This window comes from Equus asinus, chromosome 3 (assembly GCF_041296235.1).
Source record: "Equus asinus isolate D_3611 breed Donkey chromosome 3, EquAss-T2T_v2, whole genome shotgun sequence".
Taxonomy (NCBI): domain Eukaryota; kingdom Metazoa; phylum Chordata; class Mammalia; order Perissodactyla; family Equidae; genus Equus; species Equus asinus.
Genome location: NC_091792.1, coordinates 153,666,200 through 153,676,562, shown reverse-complemented (window position 1 = coordinate 153,676,562; position 10,363 = coordinate 153,666,200).

The following is a 10,363-nucleotide window of genomic DNA, read 5'->3' as shown; positions in this document are numbered from 1 at the left end:
AAACATAGACAAACCAAGCAGGTGTTTAGCCATTTGGAGATTGGCTGCTCTGTGTACCCCAGTTAACCTCAGCCCTTTGGAGTTCTCTGACCCAGAGGCTCCCAGCCATGCTGCTGAGCGACATCTCTGAGATATGTAAGCTCCTTTTGGATCCCCCTGTCCCCAGGTGCTCCCCTGCCCACCTCCCCTTCTGGATGGTAGTCCCCTCACCCTAAGCCTCTGGATAGTCTCATGCTGTGTGGACCTCCCCTCCCATGCTACCCTGTCCAAGCGCCAGCCAGTAAAGCTCATTGTGTGTTTTTGTCTCTTGCGGTCATGTCTTTTTCCTTGATTAGCCCCAACTTCCTCCAACTCCCTAACTTACATGCCTGTCTTAGGAGAAATGCCCCCTTGTCAAGGACTTCTTTTAAACTACTGAACTATTGTAGGAATCAAACTAAACTCTAAGGTGTCCAGTTGTCCCTCTATAAGACTACACATATTTGTAGGATTAACTCTATGTACCAAGTTGAACACAGAGTAGTTCTTATTTCAGTTATATAACTTTTTTTCACTGGATGTCTAACAGGAAGTTGGTATATGAGACATAGCGACACCTACTCGATCAGTTAGCCTATATGCCTGATGTATACAGACAAAACAAAAATATGATATTTTAAGGTACCCCTCCATTAATTTATTCTTTGGGTTACTTTTCATAGAGACTAAGTATGTCATCTGATTTGCTTACTAAGGAGCTCATCGTTTTAGCATTTAATTCAAACAGTTTGGTCAGCTGAGTTCAATCTGTGATGGGGAATTTTTGTCAAACAGAACTGACCGGGCCATGGGTTGACTTCACCCTAGAAAGATCTGACTGCTGATGAGTTTACTCTGAGGTTGTGGTGCTGCACATTTCACAGGGGGATTGGGAATAAAATGATTTAGAGAGGCAATACTGTACTCCTCAGGGTGGGAGAAATTGAAAACTGTGTACAGTGGCTTACATTCTAACTGTAAACGATTGATTTGGTTTGAAATGAAGTCATAAGTTAGGCACATGAAAAGTGGGTGCAATTAGGTCTGCTTCACATTAAGTATCATGCTTATTTCCCATCCATAAACTGATAAATAATGCAGCAATTGGAAACTGCAGAAGTTACGCAATGACAACGCATAGAGTTAGCACTTTCATGGAAATCCTTCTGCATATACTGCAAATGAATCAAGAACATGGGTGACTTGCTTTCAATTAAATATTAAGTTAAGATAGAACCTGAGGTTGGACTTTTGTCCTTTTTTGGGGTATATATATATATGTAGAGAGAGAGAGAGGGTATATATATATTTTTATGATAAAAATAGATAAAATTTGACATTTAACCATTTTTAACTGTATAATTAGGAACATTAATGACATTCAAAATGTTGTGTATCTGTCACCACTGTCTATTGCCAAAACTTTGTCATTACTCAAGCAGAAACTTGTACTTATTAACAATAACTCTTCCTTGTCCCCTCCCCATGCAGCCTTAAAAACCTCTAATTTACTTTTTGTCTCTATGAATTGGCCCATTCTAGTTATTCCATAAAATTGGAGTCATATAGTATTTGTCCTTTTGTGTCTGGTTTATTTCAGTTAGCATAATGTTTCAAAGTGCATCCATGTTGTAGCATGTGCCAAAACTTTATTCCTTTTCATGGCTGGATACTGCTTCATTGTATGGATGGATCACATTTGTTTATTCAGTCATCTTTGATGGATGCTTGAGTTGCTTCTACTTTCTGATGATCGTGAACAAGACTGGATTTTAATAAACAGATGGGCATGACTAAAACATCCCTTGAACTTTTAAACTCTTTTAAATTTCTTTAGCAAAGTTGCTATACCTCCCAAGAGAAAAAAATATTAAGTAGGACATTGTAGAGAGGAGAGAAACTGAGTTTTAAAGGCGTAATTTGGTAAAAATGAGAGAAATGGCAGCTAATCGAAAACTAGCCTTTTTATGTCCTTGAAAAAGTTAGGAGATCTTCTCTGTCAAAGGTAAATTTCCAAACTATTTAGTGGAAAAAATTTTCTTTTCAAATTACCTTTAGTCTGCATCTGTCACGTATGGAGAAGAAAGAAAGAGAGACCAATGAACATTTTCTTCTTCATTATTTGAACATTTTGGGAAAATGCAAAGACCTTTATTATCCAGATAATTGTCTCAAAACTTGTGTTTGTTGATAGCTTGGATTTATATGGACGTATATGTTCAGAGGCATAAAAAACATCTCATTGACTTCGGATGTGTTGGCCTTGAAGTCCACAAGGGGCAGTGATCACTGAAGGCTATTCTCTTACCAATAGTGAGTCCTGTAATCACAGACCCTTTGGATGGGTCCACAGAGGGTCTTCAAAGAACAGCCAATGCACATGTACTGAATGCCTACTATGTGCCTGGCTGTGCTCACAGCCTTTAGGATGCACAGCAATTCCTTAAATAAAATCTTACTCCCATTTAGCATACGAGCAAACTAACCCTCTGAAATGGTTAATCAAATTTGTCCAGTGTTACCCATGTTTTAAGCGATAACGTCAAAATTTAAAACCCAGTTTTCTTACTGGGAAGCAGATAAACAGATAAATAGAGAAAAAATGTAAATCACAGCTGAATTGGATACTTGAAGTGCAAATCAGACCCAGGTACAGTCTTTAATTGTGTGGAAAATGTAAATTGCTACTAAAGATAGAAATTCCAAATTAAAGGAATTGGAAATGGAGTCTGCCATGCATTCTTTTTTGAATTCTATACACAGCTTTCAATATGCAGTGTTAAATGTCTCGGCAACATTCTTTCACGTTTGACAAATTATCTAAGAGGTCCTGCAGGTCTGCCAGGGTTTGTGCCTACAAAATCAAAGTTTTCCCAGCTGTCTCCAGTCCATAGTTTGTCCTAAGTGTATCTTTTTCTTATATAATTTGGATGTGCTATAACAAAATACAGTGGAACAACATGGTGTACATGCCTGCATTCTACTTATGGGACAAATGATTTATGCAAAATCACTTAATTGCCATCACAATTGATCAAAAGATTGGACTGAAAAATAGCCAAATGCCTTAGGTCAAAATAGTTGAAATTACATAGCAGGCTCAAGGACTTATAATTTACCTTACATTAGAATAATGGACTCTAAGGTTCATGAAAGCTTATACCTATATTAATCTCCCTTTTAAGTATGACCAAAGAGCCAACAGGTAGGTATTCTCTCCACTTTATTGTCAAAGAACAACCAAGTATGGTAGCTAGTCTCCAGAGAGGTCCCCCCGCAGTGAACTGTGCCTCCTATTATTTAGCTCCTGTGTAGTCCTTTCCCACAGTGAATCTGGGCTGGCCCTGTTGAAACAATAGAACGTGGGAGTAGTTTCACTATGTAATGCTTGCAACTTATGCTTTCGTCTTTTGGAACACTTACTCTGGGGAGAGCTAGCTACCGTTTAAAAAGTCCCACTATGCTGGTAAAAAGTCCCACCATGCTGGCTCGGTAGCATTCTGGTTAAGTTCCCGTGCTCTGCTTCAGCCACCTGGGGTTCGCAGGTTCGGATCCTGGGCATGGACCTAGTACCTCTTGTCAAGTCACACTGTGGTGGCATCCCACACAAAATAGAGGAAGACTGGCTCAGATGTTAGCTCAGGTGCCAATCTTCTTTTTTTCTTCCTTCTTCTTCTTCTCCTGAAAGCCGCCCAGTACATAGTTGTATATTCTTATTCTAGTTGTAGGTCCTTCTAGTTCTGCTCTGTGGGACACCACCTCAGCATGGCCAGAGGAGTGGTGCTAGGCCCGCACCCAGGATCTGAACCAGTGAAACCCTGAGCTGCTGAAGCAGAGCACGTGAACTTAACCACTCAGTCACGGGGCCGGTCCCCACGTAATTTATTTTCAATACACACACACACACAATCATGTAAATATCTCATCAAATTTACAAGTTCTGTCCACATTCAAAGGGAAGCGATTGCACAGGGTGTATACATCAAGGGCTGGGAATCTTGGGCGGTCATTTATGAGTTCTGCCTACCATGGTCTTCTTCTTGCTCTTTGTCTTAAGTTTCTGATCTCTAGTTGTGACTTCTTTGTGCTCTAGGTCTTTCCATGGGCAGATATGTTGGAGAAGAGGTTCTCTTTTGCACTGAAAGGCAGTGTAGCCCAGAGGTTAAGTATGCTAGCCGTGAAGACAGACTGCCCAGGGAACAAATCTGGCTCTACCGTTTACTAGACATGTGACGTTGGGCAAATTACTTAATTTCTCTGTGCCTTGGATTCCTCATCCATACAATGAAGTTAATAGTCGTACCTGTCTTACAGGTTGATGTGGAGATTAAATGAGATAATATACACCTTGCTTTTAGCAAATACTCAGCTATCATCCCATTGCCCTCTATAGAGCATGACATTAGTTATGAGAGCTGAGTGACTTTTCAATATTAGAAGAGTATTTACAGAATTATAATCGCTTGTATTTGTACATTGTCCACTTGCCATGTATTACCCGTAGAATCTCTGTGAAGAAGGCATCATTTATCCTTTTTTACAGAAAGATGCCAGAAGTTCAGAGAAGTTAAGGAAACTGCCCAAGGTCACATAGCTATGAAAAAGGCTGAGCCAAACCTCTAAGTCCACGTCTTCAGAATCCAAGGCCAGTGCTCTTTCCAATGTGCCAACGTTAGAAGTTGGTATGAGACTTGCTCTCCATGACACCCTGCGGTAGGACTCATCCATGAGAGGAATCTAGGGCAATAGAGGTTAGGTACAGGAACTGTGAATTTTAATAGCCAGTTTGGAGATGTAATGGGCTGGCTTGGAGAATCCTGGATTCTCCATTGGTGCAGTACTTGGGAAGAGGTTGAATAGTATGGCATAGTGGAAAGAGTTTGGGCATTAGAATGATTCATTTAGTTAATAAATATTTGTAACCCCTGTGTTAAGCATTGTTCTAGTTGCTGGGGATATGATGGTAAGCAAAAACATGGAGCTTGGATTGATAATTTCTCCAGGGACTCGTAAGGATTAAGTAAGACAGGGCATTGTGAAGCACTAGCAATGCCTGGCCCAGAGGCATTCCCAGGAGGCCAGCCAGATCACGAGGCTGGGATATGGCGGAGGGGGTCTTCACATCAGACTGACAACAGGACTAGAGTTATGATTCAATCCACAAACAAGTACTTTCTATCTACCATGTGCAGGCACTGTGCTAGGTGCCAGCGGTTGCAATCAAGAGGCAGAAACATTCACATACTAGCTCTAAATGAAATACTTGTCAAACAACAGAGATACAATACCCTAACTTAAGTAAGATGGAGTGATGCCTTCATGTTTGTGGGAACCACAAGAGTTTCATGAAGGTGGAGTTTAAGTTTGGTATTGATTCACTAATACTATTTTGATTGTCTGATAAGCCAAATAGGAGACTACTACTTGGTAACAATTGTATTTACTATTGTATTCTGCACTTTTATGTATCAGCCAATAAAACAGACTCATTCCCTGCTGTCTCCTGTTTAATTAGAAGAATTATAATAACACTGTGGGTTGGTCATATTATCTACACGAACTACAGAGAGAATAAGGCATTTAATGCAGGTTTACTATCTTAGATTGGATGCTCTAGAAGCAAAGCCTAAGATGCAGCTTCCTGTATTCTTGTGCAAGTCATTTACTAAGAATGAGATTATGGAAGAAATGGGTAAGGCCATGAGGGACGGAGGATAAAATAGGGCAAGAAGCTAAGCAAAAGTGTTGTTTCAGGAGAAGTCTAAGCCTGAGCCTGACCCATAAGGAGCCCTGGCGCATGAGTCCTGGAGCATTACCACAGAGGGTGTCCTGCCTAGAGGCCAGGATGCGGGGCTGTATCCCCACAACCCCAAACTCCCACTTCCCCTCCCCACATAAGTCAATCATTAGTCGCAGGGGACCCCAAGGAAAGTGGAGAAGCAGGGTGGGCATAACTTCCCAGGCCCCTCCAGGTAAGGCAGCTCCTGCCAACTAAGGGGAATAGTCCAGAAAACAGTATAGGCTGAGCCATTGGCAGCCAACTCTTCTGGCGGCTGGGGATAGGGTGCTTCCCTGGTAATTGGGATCTGGATGGGGCACTAACAGCCCTGTAGCTGGGAAGTGGATGGGGAAACAAAGGCAATGGGTGCCTGCTGACTGGTTCCAAACCCATTTTGGTCTATTTCCCAAAGTCTTAAATGCTCTTGAACACTAAGCTACATAGCCACCAAGTTTAAAGGTTTTACCTACTTTCTCTCATTGAATTTCCCCAAAAACAGAGTTAAGTAAACATCAGTTCATTTATATTGAGAAGGAAATTGAAGTTCTGGGAATTGCACTCAAGGGCACACGTCCAATCATTGGTAGAGTTGGGATTCACACCCACGTCTGCTGGTTATAGTTGCCTTTTCTTTGCAGTTATCTAATTGGGAAATTTACGGGAAATGTAATAAAGATTTTGCTATCAGGATGAACTGAAGAACCAAGGCCATTTCCTACATCACAATCCTTCAGTAGAGCTGTTCACTCAGAGTCTGTAGCTTTGGTCCTCACTCCTGCTTTGCCATCTGGAAAGCTCCGTTGTGTTGCTCTGGTCTTTAGCTGTAGCTCAGCCTTCCTAAATACATATCTGCTAGTAAGGAATGTGCTTTATCACGTGCCCATTGTATCAACTCCCAGCCACTCTTTTGCTCGAAGACCATTCAGTATGACCCTATCTGCATCCTTGCATCTTGGATGCCCATCATTTCCCTTACAGGCTCTGACTACTAGACAGACACTCATGCTTTATTTCTTTCTCCTCTTACTCATGACTGCATGGACTGAAAAGCAACAGAGCAAGGACGCTGGAGACCACATTCCAGTTGTAACAATCAATGGCTTTGGCATCATGGGCAAGCCCTTTAATCTCTGGGTTTGAGTTTCCACCTCTGTAAAATTAGTACTACGCCATTTACCGTTTCTCAGAATTTTTATGTGGATTAGAAGCAAGATATTTAAAATACCAAGCACATAGCAGGTACGCAGTAAACGATAGTTATTTTTATGTGACAGACGCACCTGCACAGGAGACAGACACAGGGGTGCCTGCTAAGTAAGCTTCCACCACTTGGAGAGCAGATGTCAAGGTCACAAGTGTCTGGCACATAGTGAGCTCTCAGTGTGTTTAACCCATTTGCTTCCCCAGTAGACAAGTCCCTAGCCTGCATCTCGCCTCCCTCCTTCCTCCTCCCCATCACCATTGTCTTGAGTTTTGAACTGCCATTGTCCAGAATGCTCTGCTCTGGTTACATTCATTGCCTTCCATGTTCCAGCTTCATGGCAATTCCTCCAAGATGCTTTCCCATGGAAAGAGCAGGGTCCCTGAGGTCCACAAGTTAAGTAACCCAGGTCATAGCTCTGCCATGCGACGTTTGGAAAGATTCTTCCTCTCTTACTGCTCCTGATTGATGGCATTATGAGAGACAACTCTGTCATTTCTCACCTTCTGATGGTGATCCTTATGCCATCACTCCCTATCTCCGGGACAACTGTCCCCCTGGAGTGAGCAGTTCCTCTCTTCCTTCAAAACAACGAGAACAGATCCACTTCTTATCCTCAGTTTCCTCCTCTCTAGGACGGGGCTAGTTGATTCCTCCCAGGGATGGTACTGAATGAAATGAGAAGGGCCGAACACATGCTGGTCCGCACACAGGTCAATGTCATTTCCCTTGCCTTCTTAGCTCGTGCTTTTTATTCAAACCCAGAACACTTAATGACATTTCCTGTTGCAATTTCTTTTATACTCCCGAGGGTTTCATACTATGCTAAGCACATGGTAGGGGCTCAAAAGATAAACATGATTTTAAGAATACCTGAACTCTTGGTGGGGATCTGATTCCGCCTCTGTAAGTAGCAGGGCACCCTGGGCATTGGCTCTTCTGTCCTACATTTCCCTTCAGCTGAGTGACAGTCTCCCACGATAGAAAGAGCAAGGCACCCTGTGCTCAGAGGCACATCATCATTTTTGCTAAACTAGCAAATTTTCAGGCTGTGAGCTGATAACCAAATAGTGTTAAGAGGATTTGGGCACTATCTGATTCCTGCAGGAAGGGAGGGGGCAGAAGCTGTCCTGACTCAGCAACATCAAGCACAGGGAATATTCCAAATACAATAGCTAAGGTCTGCTCAGCTGCTCTCAGCTGCATCTTTGGAAGGCCCCCAGCTAGAAGCCCCCAGGCTGCCACAGGGCCTGGACCAGTCTGACATCTCTATCTTTGTTACTAGAATCGGTATTAGGCACTTTTGGAGAGGGACCAGGTATCTGTCTGACTCCTGAGCCATTGCACTGGGGTCTCTATGAAGGCAGATCCAGGTCTACCTTAGGGCTTTCTCTGAATGTGGCAGTGCTCACATGAGATCTAAGTGCATGGGCTAGGTCTGGAGTCATGGCTTCTTACTCCTTGTACCTTCCAAATTGCTGGCTGGGTTGTACCATAAATGGATGAAGAGACATAGCCACTAAGACCCCTGACCCTTTGCACATGCTAGACCTCCATGAACACATCCTTAGTCAAGACTCCATAATCTAAATCAACAATTATTGAATTTATACCCACAGATCATTTTACACTGGACCACTCCCTACCATCAATTGTGCCAGCCCCAGCAGCTAGATCATATTCTTACTGCTTGGTCCTTCCTTCCTCCATTCCTACCCATCACGTCTTGCCCCAGTAGTGGATGCTTCAAACATGCTGTCCACGTTAGGACAGGCATTCCTAGGTATTTTGCAAAGAGCATCTTCTTGGGAGTCAGAAAACTCACACTGGAGTCTCCACTCAGTCGCCAAATTCCCAGGCAACCTTGGAAACTCGACTTAACCTCTCTGGGCCTCTCATTTCTTCAGCTCTGAAGTGGGTGTGATAAAAGCAAGAGCCAATGATAAGCCGCAGAGGGAAGCACTCTGCAGATTGCAATGTACAGTGTCAACTGGAAGCCTGTGATAACTAATTCTGCCACGCCTTCTGGGGAGTTGGTTGTTTAAAGACAACCTTAATGGATTCTGAAGAGGAAGGCCTTCTCTCTGCTGTCAGTGCACGGCCTGGGGTGGGGTGTGGGCCATGCAAAGGTCAGGCCAGGCTGCAGCTGCTGAAACTAACCAAGGTGACTCACTTCTCTGATAGCACTGCTGAGAAAAACGCAGGCTTGTTCCTGCCCCTTTCCTCTGGCTCAGACACACCTCTTGGGATGGAAGACATTTGGCACCAGGAAGGGAATAGGTCAGGTCAAGTCAGGAAGAACTCTCTGAGTCTGGGCCTTCCCGTTTGAGCTCAGAAAGAATTGGGTAGAATAAACAAAAAACCTATGTTTTGGCTCTAAGTGGACTCCAAACCCTGGCTTATACACAGTATGACCTCGGGCAAGCTCCTTATCTTCTTTGGGCCTATTTCTTCCTCTTTGAACTCACCAAAATAATTCCCACTTCCTGGGCGTGGGGAAATTTCAGTGAGTTCTTATATATAATGTCCATTTCGCTCCTCTGCTTTAAGTATACTTTTTTAAGTATAAACTATATCAGAAAATGTGTTTATTTTGCTTGTTTGTATTTTTTGTTTTACTGTAATTGAATATGTTTTGCTTTCATAATAAGAAAAAAATCCAATTTATTTAATTCTGTAAAAGGCTGGCTTAGTGAAGACTGCATGAGGAAGCAGGCTCAGAGGGCTGTGGCCACCTCCGACCACGCAGCTGCTCAGGGGCAGAAGTGAAAGTGGAAGAGGGCCTCTCCCCTCTAGGTGCCGTGCAAGGGGCTCCTTATGCGCTACCCTCCTTTTCGCGCTTTTCTTTTTTTAATTTTAACCCTCGAGAGTTTAAATTTTCTTTCACTTTCAGGACTCCAAATTCAGAGTTGATTTTTAAATACATAAATACACGTATTTATTTCTCAGTGCATATGGAATGTATGTCTATAATGCATACTAATCTTCCAGGAAATAAATAGCCTGCCAATCTAAGCAAAGGGTTACCCCTTTAAGTCAGTTTTTTACAGAATCTACAAGAAAGGACACACAGATTTGACAATTCCTCTTTTCTATTTTAAGGGGCTTTCTAGAGACCCACTGCCACCTGGGGCAAAGTGCACAGCCCCAAGATCATTCTGAAGGCTAATGGTTTAATCCCCTTTATTGCCAATTTCACCCACCTTTATTGTGGGTTTTGCCCATTGCTGGGATCACAAACAGATGCAAGCAATCTTTGAAGCAAAGGTGTATGCCACGGGCCTCTTGCTAGTTATGAACTACTTCTCTAGTCTTAACGTTGCTTTGTCCACCCTGAGCTTACGTAGGGTTAAAATCCACACTCA